General features: G+C 36.2%; 1 protein-coding gene across 3 annotated transcripts in view; it reads left to right on the top strand.

The window, feature by feature from the left end:
• Positions 1-15,063, top strand: part of Dennd2c (DENN domain containing 2C) — a 79,630-nt gene that overhangs the window by 15,154 nt on the left and 49,413 nt on the right. Inside the window, exon 2 of one of the 3 annotated variants that reach the window (XM_071618220.1) lies at positions 12,796-12,912. The exons of the other annotated variants lie outside the window; for them this stretch is intronic. The gene's annotated coding sequence lies outside the window, so the exon portion shown is untranslated. The remainder of the gene's footprint in view (positions 1-12,795; positions 12,913-15,063) is intronic. 3 annotated transcript variants of the gene reach the window in all.

The following is a 15,063-nucleotide window of genomic DNA, read 5'->3' as shown; positions in this document are numbered from 1 at the left end:
ATAAGATATAAAAGATAAAAATATAACCCTAATTCCATTACCACCTACATTTGAAAAAAAAATTTAATAAAAATAAGATAAAAAGTACCAATGTGAAGATAATAAAACAGCATAACTGACCATAGCATAACTGAGAAGGTCCAGATGATCACAAGATGACCATTTCCTATGTATTCCTTTCCTCTGCTTTGAGGAAAATGAGAACTAGCCCACACCAACTTCTTTGAGAAGAGGGACTGGAGAGAGGATAGGAGTCAGTGTGTAAAGTCCAAGATCATGTTATGGCAATGAGTGTGTGTGCATGGGGGGGGGGGTAAGAATATAGATGCATGTATATGCTTTTTTAAAAGTCTATAGAAAAGGGAATCATATTAAAGAAAAAGTTTTCCCTCCTTTTCTTTTTTTTTTTAATTGATTCTGGGATTGAACCCAAGTGTGCCTTACCCCTGAGCTATACCCCCAGCTCTTTTTAGTTTTTCTTTTGAGACAGGGTCTCATTAAGTTATCCAGGATGGCCTCAAATTTGGTATCCTTCTGCCTTCGCCTCCTAGATGCTGGAATTACGGGCATGCACCACTATGCCTGGCTTTCCCCCCACTTCTGTTTTACACACCTTTGCGTATCTGCACACAGATCTCAACCTTATCTTTTTTAATAATCATAGACTGGTACAGAGTATTGTCAGTACTCTGTGTTAGGGTACGCCTCCTAGAAGGAAGCTATTCTTACCCTGCTCTGCCTCTGATAACCTATACTGTGGCATCTAATGAGATTTTCCTCCCCGCTCACACTCCAACACCCTACTCTGGGCTGCTCCTGTTGGGGGGGGGGACCTCATCTCCTCTCTCTGGGCCTTGACAGCTCATAAGGGAAACCCTCCTCCACACAGGCTCTCCCTACCTTCTTCCTTAGCATCAGGCATGGTTTAGAAAGAGGAAGAGTTGTTTTTCATTTTTTATTTTATTTTGGTGGGTGGGTACCAGGGATTGAACTCACGGGCACTCAACCAGCCACACCAACCTGTTGAGAGTCACAGTTTAGTCGGAATGATGCCTGGCATTTTGCTAGAGGGAATGGTTGAAAGGTGACCCTGCTCTGGGAATAGGGCGGCTCCTGCTGCCTTGGGCGCCCGCTACTTTGGAATTCCCTTGGCTTGCGCAGCCCGGTGGAGGGAGTGTATTCCCGGGAAGTGTGTGTAGATTGCCAGTGAGAGTTCAGGAATAAAGAGTTGCTGTTTGAACCTACAAGGCTTTGTGGCGGCTCGGTTATTTTGTGCCCAGACAGGGGAACCAACCCATTTTTGTATTTTATTTAGAGACAGGGTCTCACTGAATCACTAATTGCTGAGGCTGGCTTTGAACTGGAGATCCTCCTGCCTCAGCCTCCTGAGCAGCTGAGAATACAAAAGTCTCCCTGTATTTTAAATGGTACTTTGTGGACTGAAACATGTGTTTAATAACCATATGAATGCAGTTTTAGTAGTGTTCTTTTTATATTGTCAAGTGAAATGAAATACACAAAGAATGTATATTTGGGAATGTGATTTGAAAATTTGAAAATTTCATCTTCTAGATTTTTTAGTTGTAGAATGAGAAAGTTACATTTTACACTCAATATGAACTTATGTTTTTATGAGAGCTGTTGTGCCCATAGTTTCAGCTCCTTGAAAATTGTATATACCTATAAATGAAAAAAGTAGGCTATAATTATAAATATACTATAATTGTGATGATATAAAAATATGCTCATGAAAACGACATGGAGGAAATATACCAAAGTATACCAGTGATTATGCTAGAGGTGGTAGACAGGCATTTTTTCCTATTTTCTCTATTTCAAAATTTCTAAAAATAAAAGTAGTATTACTTTATGACTTTTGGAAGTTTTTAAAAGAGTAAAGCTTTTTTCTAGTGTCTGGGAAGACTTTCCCAACCTTGAACACTTTTTAGGAATTAAGGATTTTTCTGCCTTTTATTTTCCAGTGGCTTTCTTAGAAAAACCTAGTTGAATATGAATTTGTGATTTAGAAACTAGATTAGGTGAAAATTGAAATAATTTGTATAAGTGAAAAGTTTTAGTTTGGGACAATTATTACTTACCTTAGAGAAAGTTTTTTAAAAATAATAATTAGATCAATTTTTTTCCTATCATTGAATTAATATAATGAAATTTTAAGCTTGTTTTATTCATGTTAGTTGTATATGTAATATTCCATATTGTGACAGTTTGAAAAACTTCCCCTTCTATTCAGAATTTTCATTTGACTGTTTCACCTAAGTTATTTTTAAGACCTAGCTATGAGCTAATTGAGTTGAGCGTGTGATACCAGTCCCTGTGTCCCTCAAACTTCCATACGTCTGGGGATCCCCACTAAACACTCTGGTTGGTTTCCTTGAGGTAGTCCCTTGGCTTCAGGTGGGCAGGACCTATCTTGCCTTTTCCCCTTAGGAGGCAAGAAAACACCTCCCCCACCCCCACCTAGTTTCTTTAAATAAGTCCTCTCTATTGTCCCTTATAATCCTCACAATTAACTAATACCAATTCTTGTCTTTATAGCCTTGAGAAGGGTAATGAACTGATGTCAGCAAAGCCGGTTTTTGGCCACCCCACTTTGAACACTTGCACAGCTCTTAGATGTGGAGTATTTGATGCCTGTTGTTTTGATTTTTGGCCTTTGAGGACCCTACCAAAACTCAAGAGAAGACAGGAAAAGTTGCATTTGACATCCTGTTATATTGGCTGATATTATTGTTATGTCTACCCATGAACAAGTAATACATACTGGTTAAGTAAACAGCCTTGGAGTAAAGCTGTTTCTTACCCAGTTCAGCCTCAGCTTCCTTGTTCACAGTATAATAAAATTATCTACTATTTAAGGTCATAATAACTACCTGTCAAGGTTGTCAAGAGAATTACATGCAGTAATGAAAGTAGGTGCTTAGCATAATGCCTGGCACATTTAAGATGAAACAAATAATAATTATTATCATTTAATATCATTAATATACAAACATCTCTTCTGTTCCTCCAGGTTTTTTGTTTGTTTGTTGTACAAGGGATTGAACCCAGGGGTGCTTAACCACTGAACCATGTACCCAATCCTTGTTTTTTTTTTTTTTTTTTTTTTTGAGACAAGTTCTCACTAAGTTGCTTAGGGCCTTGCTAAATTGCTGAGACTGGCCTTGAATTTGCAATGTTTCCTCAGCCTTCTGAGCTGCTGAAATTGCAGGTGTGTGTCACTGTGCCTGGCTAATCCATCTGGTATTGGAATATCTTATGCTGTACCTGTGATCTCCCAAGGGTGCACAGGATGGTACATTAGGGTGTGAAAAAAAGAATTGCTGTTTAAATTAATTTGCATCTGAAAATGAATTAAGCATTACTGAATTTTTAATATTCAGATTTACCTTGGTGCTTTCACCCTGAGTCATACTCATAAGAAGTAAATCTCAAGGGAAGAGCGGGCATTTCCCAGTAAAAAGGAGTTGACAGTGATATCATCCTCACCTGTTTATTCACTTTTAGCTTATTGCAACATAGAGCCATCTGTATGTGTCCAGTTGGGTAGGGGGATTCATACCTACTGACACCGACCCCCACCCCTTGCCAATACTGGGTACTGGGTATTTAACCCAGCAATGCTTTAACATTGAACTACATTCCCAGCCCTTTTTATTTAATTTTGAGATAGGTTTTCAAAAAACCGGTAAAATAACCAGGTACCCAATTATAGTTGATAAACATTACAGAAGATGTAATTTACTAGTCAAATGTAGCAACTTACTTAACTTAAGGTGAATAGAATTGACAAATGAGTATTTTGATTCAGTCGGTGAAGTTCTTTTATTTTCTTTTGGTGCCAGAGACTGAACCCAGGGCCTTGTGCGTGCCCGGCAAGCGCTCTACCACTGAGCTGCACCCGGCCCCTCAGTGAAGTTCTTTCACTGGCTCTATGTATTCTGGTTCTATGTAGTTTACTTACTGTGGTTTCTTGTGTTAGTTTTTAGGGATGCCATAAACAAAATACCATAGGCTGGTGGCTTCAACAATAGAAATTGATATTCTGACAACAAGTCCAAGTTTAAGGTGTTGGTGGGGAATTCTTTGTATACTTGAGGCCTGGGTTCAATCCCCAGCAATAGGGGGGCGGGAAATCTCTGACTTTCCTGATTGTATGTGTATATGACCTTTGAGAGTCATCTAATCTTGTTTAGCCTCAGTTCCTCTTCTAGAAAATGGAGATGCCTTCTGTAAGTATTGTTGGGAGGCTCAAATGAGGTCATGCATATAATGCCTGGCAAATAGTAAATATACAAAAACATTTTTATTATTGTGATGCTAAATATTTAAATAAGTATGTTAGCATTATTAATTTTATACCTAAAATATTTCAGATGTTTTTCAATTCTATAAATGAGGCAACTTTAGAGATACTTAAAGTAATAGATATCACAGAATTTTCATGAAACTCTTTTTAAATATTCCTGTAATTCAGGATGTTGTTAATTTGATCAACAAGTATTTACTGAGGGATTGCTATACTGTTCATACTCTTCTGGGTGCTGGGAATATAATAGGTAAAATAGACATGGAGAGGGGGCAAAAAAGTAAACAAATATAGTCATAGAATTTCAGATAATAAAAAGTCTTGTGGAGGGCTGGGGTTGTGGCTCAGTGGTAGAGTGTTTGCCTCACATGCATGAGGCCCTGAGTTCGATTCCCCGCACCACACAAAAAAAATAGACAATAAAAATAAAGATTGTGTCCATCTACAACTTAAAAAAATAAAAAGACTCTTATGGAGACAGACTTTAAAAATCATGTTGGGAAAGGATTCTTTGTTTGTTTGTTTGTTTATATTTTTGGTACCCGGGATTGAACTCAGGGGCACTCGACCACTGAGCCTCATCCCCAGCCCTATTTTATATTTTATTTAGAGACAGGGCCTCACCGAGGTGCTTAGCACCTCTCCTATGCTGAAGCTGGCTTTGAATTCGCCATTCTCCTGTTTTAGCCTCCGAGCTGCTGGGATTACAGGCGTGAGCCACTGAGCCCGCTTTATTTATTTTTGATCCTGGGGATTGAACCCAACGGTGCTTTACCATTGAGCTAAGTCCTCAGCCCTTTTTATTTTTTATTTTGAGATAGGGTCTAAGTTGCTTAGGACCTCCCTAAATTGCTGAGGCTGGTATATGAACTCACAATTCTCCTGCCTCAGCCTTCCAAGCCACTGGGATTACAGGCATGCGTCACCACGGCTGGCAAGGAGATTTAGGTTAGACAGGATAGATAGGAAAGGTGAAAATTGAGTAAAATTGAAGTCAGAAAAGGAGACATGATGGTAGCTTAGATTAGTATGTTACCAGTGAAGATAAAAAAATATTCAGCTTGAGAGTTTTATTTGTTTTGGAACTGGGAATGGAATACAGGGTGACTAAACCACTGAGCCACATCCCCAGCCCTTTTTAAAAATTTTTATGTTGAGATACTGTCTCACTGTTGCTTAAAGCCTCGCTAAATTGCTGAGGGTGGCTTTGAACTCACTATACTCCTGCCTCAGCTCCCCGAGCCGCAGGGATTACAGGCATGCTCCATGCCCAGCCAAGAGTTATATTTTAAAGGTAGAGCCCCCAGGTATTAATTACCATTGGTTAGTTTTGGGGATAAGTCCTGGGGGGTCACATGGCTGTGGCTATAAAACCTCCAGTAGTACTTGTTAAAGTAAGTGCGCAGCAAAGGAGGAGGATTGTGGTCACTTGGAAAGTTTTGTGAGTAATGTGGACAGCCAACTATGTAACATAGTAACAAAGTTAGCATTATTGTAAGTCCTTGGCATGTGCCTCCAACTTCTAAATATAATTTGCATGATATCAACTATCATTTTTTATTCTTTCTTTTAAAAAATTCAAAAAAATCCCATGACATGTCACAACAGGATTGATAGATCTGTGAAAGATTTATTTTTGAAGAATCTTTCATGTTTCTTGCTTTGCAATTAGGCACAATAACTGCTGGAGAAATTTATATTGTATATTACGAGTATTAGGATTTTTAAATTTTTCTTTGCTATTTTGGGAACCATTTTTACTTACTTAATAAGGCTGTTTCCTCTGATAGTAGTGAGATAAAAGGCTGATATCCTGTATGTGCTTGCTTTGAAGATTTGTTATTCAAGGAACAGTCAACAAGATGATTAAGGTCGAAAAGTAGAAACCAGTTTGACACTTGTTTTTTTTCTCCATTGGTTTGGTCCTTTCTCATTTGCCTTAAAATATTTTTAGTTAAAGTCAATTAAGTATTTCCTGGAAAAATTTTTCCTATAGCTTTTATTAAAAATTTTGCCCATAGGCTTTACAACTTAAATAATATATTAATATTTTAATATAAATATACTTAATAGAAAATTCAGAGAAGCAAACAATTGAAATTCCCACATTCTTTTTTTTTTTGTATTGGAGGTTGAACCCAGGGATGCCACTGAGCCACATCCCCAGCCTTTTTTATATTTTTTGATTTAGAGACAGGGTCTCGTTAAGTTGCTTAGGGCTTTGCTGAGTTGATGAGGCTGGCCACAAACTTGTGATCCTCCTGCCTCAGCCTCTGAACCACTGGGATTACAGATATGTGCCACCACATCCGGCTTCACACCCATACTTGAGCAGATTTTATTATGTTTACTTTTTCTCTGAGACATAACTTACTTCTGCTATAACTAGTACAGGAGTGACATTCTGAGGTTTAGGTTTACTTCAGTCTTCTCAGATAGCATTGAAGAGTTTACTCAATTCTGACAAATTATGCTAACCCCCTTTCAGTCTCATCCTTGAAGTTTTCTCTTTTTCTAAGTATCCCCAGTAAGAATGACTCCAGAATCATTAAGATTCTTTTATTTCTCTTTCCACTTTTTTTTTTTGTAGCGGGAATTGAACCCAGGGGCACTTAACCACTGAGCCACATCCCTAGCCCTGTGGGTGTATGTGTGTGTGTGTATGTGTGTGTGTGTGTGTGTAATTTTATTTAGAGACAGGATCTCACTAAGTTACTTAGGGCCTCGCTAAGTTGCAGTGGCTGGCTTTGAACTCATGATCTTCCTGCTTAGCCTCCTGAGTTTCTGGCTTCTTTCCTCATTTTTTATTGGTGCATTATAGTTGTACATAATGAGAGATTTGCTGTCACATATTTGTACATGCACACAATATAACGATATAATTTGGCCAGTATTACTCCCAGCACTTCCCCTCTCCCTTCACTCCTTCTATCCTCCAGGTTCTTTCCTCTACTGATCTCCCTTTGATTTTCATGGTACACACACACACACACACACACACCTTTCTTTTCAGAGTCTTAAGGCTTGAGGTCATGGCAAAGGTGTACAGAAGTATTTGTTTTAAGGGTATTTGAAAGGTATTGCAATATACTAACAGATATAATAGAATTATGCAGATTCAAGGGAAAGGGCTAAGGATGGTTTCACAGAAACACTTTCGACTGGTCTTATGGTACATTCAGAGAGAAATTAATAGTTGCTTGTCATTTATTCAGTAGTTTTTATATTCTAGAAACTACCTTAAATACTGTATTTATATCTCATATTTAAATCTGAAAACCACCTTTTAAAATAAATATCTGTGTCTGATATGACAGATATTGGGATGCTAAGACTTAATCTCTTTATATCTCATTTCCTCAACTGTTTTTAGTAGAATCTAGCTCATGGAACTGTTATAAGAATAAGATGAGTTAATATTGATAAAGTGGGAATTATGTATGCCTAATAGTAAGTGCTGCATAGTATTATCTATAGTATAATCATTATTATTATTCTACAGATAAGGAATCAGGCTTAGAATAATTAAGTAATTTGACTAAGTTTCATATCCAAGCATCAAATTTGCTGGTATTTGAATTCTGTGTGATTCCAGTGTTCTATCTCTGGACTGTTAGAAATTGCAAATTATTTGGTAATATTGAAATATATGTAGAAGGTCAGCAAGGCAAATGGCAGGAGTCAAAGCTGGAATCAGAAGATGAAAGACTTTAAAAATATATATTTTTTAGTTGTAAATGGACACAATACTTTTATTTTATTTATTCTTACGTGGTGCTGAGGATTGAACCCAGTACCTCACATGTACAAGACAAGTGCTTCACCACTGAGCTCCAGCCCCAGCCCTGACTTTTTTTTTAATTGTAGATGAACACAATACCTTTATTTTATTGATTTTTTTTTATGTGGTGATGAAGATTGAACCCAGTGCCTCACACACATGCTAGGCAAGCACTCTACCACTGAGCTACAATCCCAGCCCCAGAAGATGAAAGACTCTTATGTCATCTTAAGGAATTTGGACTTTATCTTATCTCTTGTATACCATGAAATATTTGCATATTTGATTTTATCTTTTAAACCAGAAACCATTTTAAAAAGTAGTAAAACTCTGATCATATTTTGTGTATGCACTATAAAAATACAGGTGAATTTTTTTTGTTGTTGTTGTTTTTATTTTTTGTGATGTTAGAGGTCAAACCCAGGATCTTACACCTGCTAGTCAAGTGCTACACTGCTGAGCTATACCTTCCTGCCCCCATGACATTTTTAAAAGATTTAAAAGTCTGTGTGATTTTCTTTTCTCAGTTTTTTTTCATTAATATTTGTACATTTGCTTGTTTTACCAGTATGTTAATATTGATTTGCATCCTAAATAGTAGTGTCAAATGATTAAGATAAATTTGTGTAGAAAAAACTTAATACATTCATCTCTTCATGTCCATGGGATTTGTTCCACGGCCCCTTGTGGATACCAAAATATGTAGATGCTCAGCTCCCTTATATGAAATAGTATCATATTTGCATATAACCTATAGACATCCTTGTATATGCTTTAAATCATCTGTAGATTACTTATAGTTTCTAATACAGTGTAACTGCTGTGCACATAGTTGTCATATTTTGTTGTTTAGGAAATGATGACAAGAAAACAGTCCCTGCATGTTCAGGACAGATGATTTTCAATCTTCATTTAGTTAAATCCACAAATGCAAAACTTCTAGATGCAGAGAACTAACTATATTGAGGAAATTATGTCCATTGGATTGATTTTTTTCTGCAAACTGGTAATAGTATAATGTTTTGACAGCAAAAACTTGGTCAAGTTCTTGAAAGTCTGCGGTCCCTTGGCAGTATATTTTGTTAACCACCTCTGCAGATTATGGAGCACTAACATCATCGTAATGGGGATAGAAGTGAAAAGACATCCAGGAAGTTAAATTGATCAGAATATGTACTGATATCCATATATGGGTAATATTTAAATAAACTTGATAATAATGTCATAACCATTAATAACCACTTACTTTGTACAAAACACTTTACATATTGTTTCATTTATCCTCCTAATAATTCCACTGGTGAGTCATATTACATTATTATAAATGAGGATTTTAAGGCTTTGGAGAGGTTGAGTACAAAGCCATATGGCTAAGTGAGATCCAGAAGATTTAAATTCAGGTGTCTAGCTCCAAAGCCTGTACTATATATCATGATACCTCCCTTATAAACTCAATACCATTGCCTCTGCCTAAGTTTTATAGTGTACCTGTTTCTGTGGTTGGTCTCACTAACTGCTGAGTTGAGTGATTCTGTTCCTCTAGGAACAGATTTCTTACATTCAGAGAATCTTCTTGTCTCTTTCCCACTCTCTTAAAAAAAAAAAAAAAAACTTAAAAAAGATTTTTAGTAAGGAGTCCAAACATAAAAGGAGCATATTTTCTCCTCAGAATCTTTGTATTGTCAACCTAATAATAGCAATTAGTAAGTAACGAATTGAATTATAGTAATAAACACCAAAACTTTAATAAAAACCCAAAGGCTATTTGTCATTACAATATCTGGATGCATTATACTCTTCTCTTAACAGCATTGCTTATTGTGATAATTTATGGGGTTTTTGTTTGTTTTTAGTTTTTGTAGTGCTGCAGACTGAATCCAGGGCCTCGTGGGCTCTGGGTAAGCACTGTCCTATTGAGCTACATCCCCAAACCCAATTTATGTTTTTGTATACTTTCCAAGAACTTATTTTGTTCTATGTTGATATGTAAAATTTACCTTTAGGTTTCCAAACAACTTGAGTACAGGTGTTGGATCTAGCAACAGACTATTATTTTCTTTAAGGATTGGTGTCCTACTATCTATTCTCTAACCTTCTTGCTTAGCACTGAAGTGAACTTTAATGTTTCTAGAACAGAGACTTCCCAGATTTTTTTGAACACACCTCAAAATAAACACATTTTCAATGGAATGGATGCACACACACCTGAAACCAATATTCCTGGGCTTATACTTATTACTCTTACTCACATGCAGCATACTCCACTTTTTTTGTTCTACACTATTTCATTTCATTGAAAACATTTTAAAAACTTTCAGTTAGAATATAGAAAGATTTGAAAGACTTTTGCTCCCATAGTAACAAAAACATAGACAAAATAAAAATAATATATTTCTCTGGAGCCAGTGAATAGCAGTGGACACAATTCCAAAGTAAAATGAGCCCCTCAAAAGCGGGCAGAGAGCCACAAAAACTCTTATACCTGGAGACTTATACATGGTCTGGATACAAATAGCCCTGACATATTCGGGAAGTTCAGTAAAGCCTTAATTAACAGTGTCAACTGTGGGAATCGGAATGTGGATTGAAATCTGGAAAAATTCCAAGTATAAAACCAACTGGCCCAAGAATTATCTTCTGAGTCACCCTTCTCTCAGTTTTTGCTAAGAAAGCAGCATTGCAGGAGGACATGAAGAGATTCCATAGACCCATGTGTTTGTGCAGTGGTGCCTCGTCAGAGTTGAATAGGGTCAATCATAAATATTTGAAACTGTAGCTGAGCTCTTTCCTGCTCAAACACTGACAAGATTTAAAAGCAGCCACTCAAGAGGTTAGAAATTTGACTAATTCCAGGAAAATTCCTTGTAATAAGTCCTGTCACCCAAACTTAGCTCCACTTGACTAAGGAGAAAGCTGAATGATCAGCCCTTCAATCTAATTGCCAGAGGAAAGGCTTGAAGTCTTAGGAATAAGTAAAACAAACAAACAAATGAAAAGTGCACCTTGTACTCTATTGGTCTTTTTTGGACAGTGTTAAGAATATAGTTTAAAATTACAAGACATTAGGGCTAGTAGTGTAGCTCTGTGGTAGAATGTGTGCCAAGCCTTGGATTCAATCCCTATCACCAAATAAAATAAAATCACAAGACAAAAGAAGAAACTGAAAAATGTGAACCATAAAAAAAAGAGGAAATGGAGTCATTATAAGGAAACATGAAGTTAAACAACTAGGACTTTAAGATGATTATAAATATGTTAAATATCATCATTAATAAGTGAATAATCAAGATTTACAGACAAGAAAACTGAAATCCAGAAAGAAGAGGTGACTTTCTTAGGTCACACAGCTAATGAGTTGCAAGATTATGACTAAACTCTTGTTCCTCTGATTTTTAGGCCACTACTCTTTGGGGAACCGTGTAGCATATTGAGTGGAAAAAGCAAATGGAGTAGTCATATTCAGATCTGAATCCCAGCTCCACTAGCTATTGGGACCTTGAACTATTTGGGAAAGTCATTTATCTCCATCTTTCAGATGAAAAATGTGTCAAAAAGAGATTATTACCTACTTTATGTGGTTGAGGGAGGATTGTACTTTTTGTTAAAGTACACCTTGCGTATTATAGAGAAGTTCTCTTCTCCTATGTCTACTGTATTATGCTGCCCTCCTCTTTTTTAATCAGTGGAGAATTTTTTGGAAGGGTCATTTTTCCCAGAGAAGGGTATCTCATCTCTTTCCTGAAATCAGTCATCCTTATGACACCAAGAATAATTCTGTTTCCATTGGACTATGTTCCTTCTAGTAACTAAGTAGATTGGAATCCTTTTGGCAACTATTATTTGTTTCTCAAATGAACAATCATTTGGGCACTAAACATGAAACTGGTATTGTAGAAATAGGGATTTACACCTAATTTCCCTCTTTCCCAGGACAAAAAGAGCTGAAATCTCAGGGTAAAACTGCAATGAATAGCATACATAAGATTCCTTCGGGGCTGAATGTATTACTAAGAAAGAAATTTTTGATTATTCAGATGTTTAAGAATATAGTTTTGGTAGGATATAGCTCAGTGGTAGAGTTTGGGCTTAGCATGTGAGAAGCCCTAGGTTTAACCCCCAGCACCAAAAAAGAAAAGAAAAGAAAATGAAATAATATGGTTGTATGACAATTTATTTTAGAAGTATTTTGGATTTCTTCATCAAAATCTGTTCAGAGGAAGCTAATACTGGTTCTATAGAATCTTTGCTTGAATATAGTGATTTTTGTTTAGAGTAATTAGCAAACTTTATTCAGCATACATTCACTTCTTTTTATGAAAGTTAGTCAAATTCTCTCCAAAGTGAAATTCACCATATTTGGATTTTGCTTATTGCAGTAATGCATTTATTAATACTGTTCAATTCAGTGATTCCCATTTTATTATTAAGGATACAGAAGACCAGTACTGATTACTTTGAGGTACAGTAACTTCAACAAAAGTGGCCATTTGGTTGGGCTGGGGATATAGTTCAGTTGGTAGAGTGCTTGCCTCGCATGCACAAGGCCACGGGCACCACCAAAAATAAACAAGAAAAAGAAAACTGGGCCATTTGTTTTTAAATTTGATACTGGCAATGTTTTCCCTTAGTTCTTCATATTCAAGAAATTAAATCCTATTGCTGTTTTTTTTTTTTTTTTTTTGCCTAGGAAACAATCAGAGAACTCAATGGCTCTGACTCTGGCAGAGGAAGAACAAACCATAGTTACTGTCATTTTTAATACCAGCTTTGAAGTAAAAGAAAAACCTTGGGATTTTTAACCTGGGTAATAACATTTATCTTTGAGCTTAAGTATGTTCACCTATAAATATGTGCATAAAAATATATATTGAAGTTGTTATGAAGAGGAAAAGAGGCATATTAACTGAAACTGCTTTATAACTGACAATACTGTGCAAATTAAGCATGAAGTAAATAACATATTTTAAATATTTTTAAAAGTCAGAATGAAAGCCTCAGGCTTGTTGATGCCCGATAGTAACCCCAGTGGCTCGGGAGGCAGAGGCAGAAAGATTCCAAGTTCCAGAACAGCCCAGGCAATTTAGTGAGACTCTGTCTCAAAATAAAAATTTAAAAAAGGGGTAGGGATAGAGCTCAGTGGTAGAGCATCCCTGGGTTCAACCCCCAGTATTGGGGGGGGGGGGGAATCAGGATGATTTTTCTCATTCATATTAAAAGTAAAAATTTCAAGACAATACTTATTTTATCCTTCATCATTTTTTTTCACTTTTGAAATTAGCACTTTTGTGATATAATTTCATACAATGAAGTGCATCCATTTGAAGAGTATTGTCAATGAATTTTGGCAATTGTGTTTACTTACATAACTACCACTTCTACAGCTTACATTTCATCACCTTAGAAAGTTTCCTCATACTCTTTTGTAGTTAATTCTCACCTGCTGGCCCTGTGCAACTGGTCAAACTTTCTTTCATTAAATATGATTTAATGTCATCTAGAGTTTCATATAAGCTGGATCATGAAATATGCACTCTTTTGTTTCTCCATGTTTTTAAAACATATCCATGTTATCATGCATATATCATTAATTTATTCCTTTTTATTGCTGAGTAATATTCCATTGTATAAATATATCATGGTTTGTTTATGCATACATCTGTTGATGACCTTTGGGTTATTTCTAGTTTACAAATATGAATAAAGCTATGAATATTCATGTAAAGGTATTTATAAGAACATGTTTTCCTTTCATATATAATATTAATGAAATTGCTGTGTTATATGGCAGTCATGTTTACTTTTAAAAGAAACTACTGGGTGGATGTGGCATTGCAAGTCTGTAATCCCAGCTACTTGGGAGGCTGAGGCAGGAGGATCACAAGTTCAGGTCTACCTGGACAACTTAGTGAAACCCTGTATCAAAGAAAAAAATAATAAAAGGTCAGGAAAAGTAGCTTAATGGGAGAAGCACTTGTCTACCATGTGTGAGGACCTGGGTTTCATCCCTAGTCCTACAAAACAAAAAAAACCAAAACCAAAAACACCCTGACAAACTATTTTCTAAAGTAGTTGGGCTATGATTTAAGACAGCCGATTCATAATGGGAAGGGGAGCTTGGGAGGATTAGATGAACTCTAGATCAGGCAAAGGGGGAAAGGGGAGGGCGGGAGGGGAAGGGAGAGAGCACAGTGGTAGGAAAGATGGTGGAATGAGATGGACATCATTACCTTAGTACATGTATGAAGACATGAATGGTGTGACTCTACTTTGTGTACAACCAGAGACATGAAAAATTGTGCTCTTGATGAGTATTATGAATTATAATGCATTCTGCTGCATATATAACAAATTAAAATTAAAAAATGAAAAAAAAATAAAGTAGTTGGGTACCATATTGCATCCAGTGATGTTTGAATTCCAGGTGCTTCAGTACTTTGTATTACCATTCTTTTAAGTTTTAGCCATTCTAGTGGGTGTGTAGTGATATCTCATGTTTTAATGTTAATTTATTTGGTGACTAATAATGGTGTGCATGTTTTTTTAAAAAAGATGATTTTTTTAATGATGTAGAAGTTGTCATGGAATTCTATATCAAAGTGGACTTTGAAGATATTTACATTTTATCCTGATGTCAAATCACTTTGTGCTACACAAAGAAATGTTAATGGGATATGTAAAACTAGTCTTCTCTGCATTCTTTTTCTTATTGATAAAGTTTTAAAGTAGCATACAACAGACTAACAAGTGTCTTTTGGACTTTGGTAGGAACAGGTTTTAATTTGACAATTTGCTTTGTTTTATAACTTCTCATATTTTGGCAAACTAGGCTTTGACTGTAGGTGTAGTGTATTCAGAGAGCTCTCTAACCACCACTACCATGTACTTTTAAATAATTTCTTTCTTTCTTTCTGCCTTTTTTTTTGGTGGTGCTGGAGATTGAACCCAGGGCCTTATG

This window comes from Marmota flaviventris, chromosome 10 (genome assembly GCF_047511675.1).
Source record: "Marmota flaviventris isolate mMarFla1 chromosome 10, mMarFla1.hap1, whole genome shotgun sequence".
Taxonomy (NCBI): Eukaryota; Metazoa; Chordata; class Mammalia; order Rodentia; family Sciuridae; genus Marmota; species Marmota flaviventris.
This window is presented reverse-complemented; position numbering and strand designations above follow the sequence as displayed.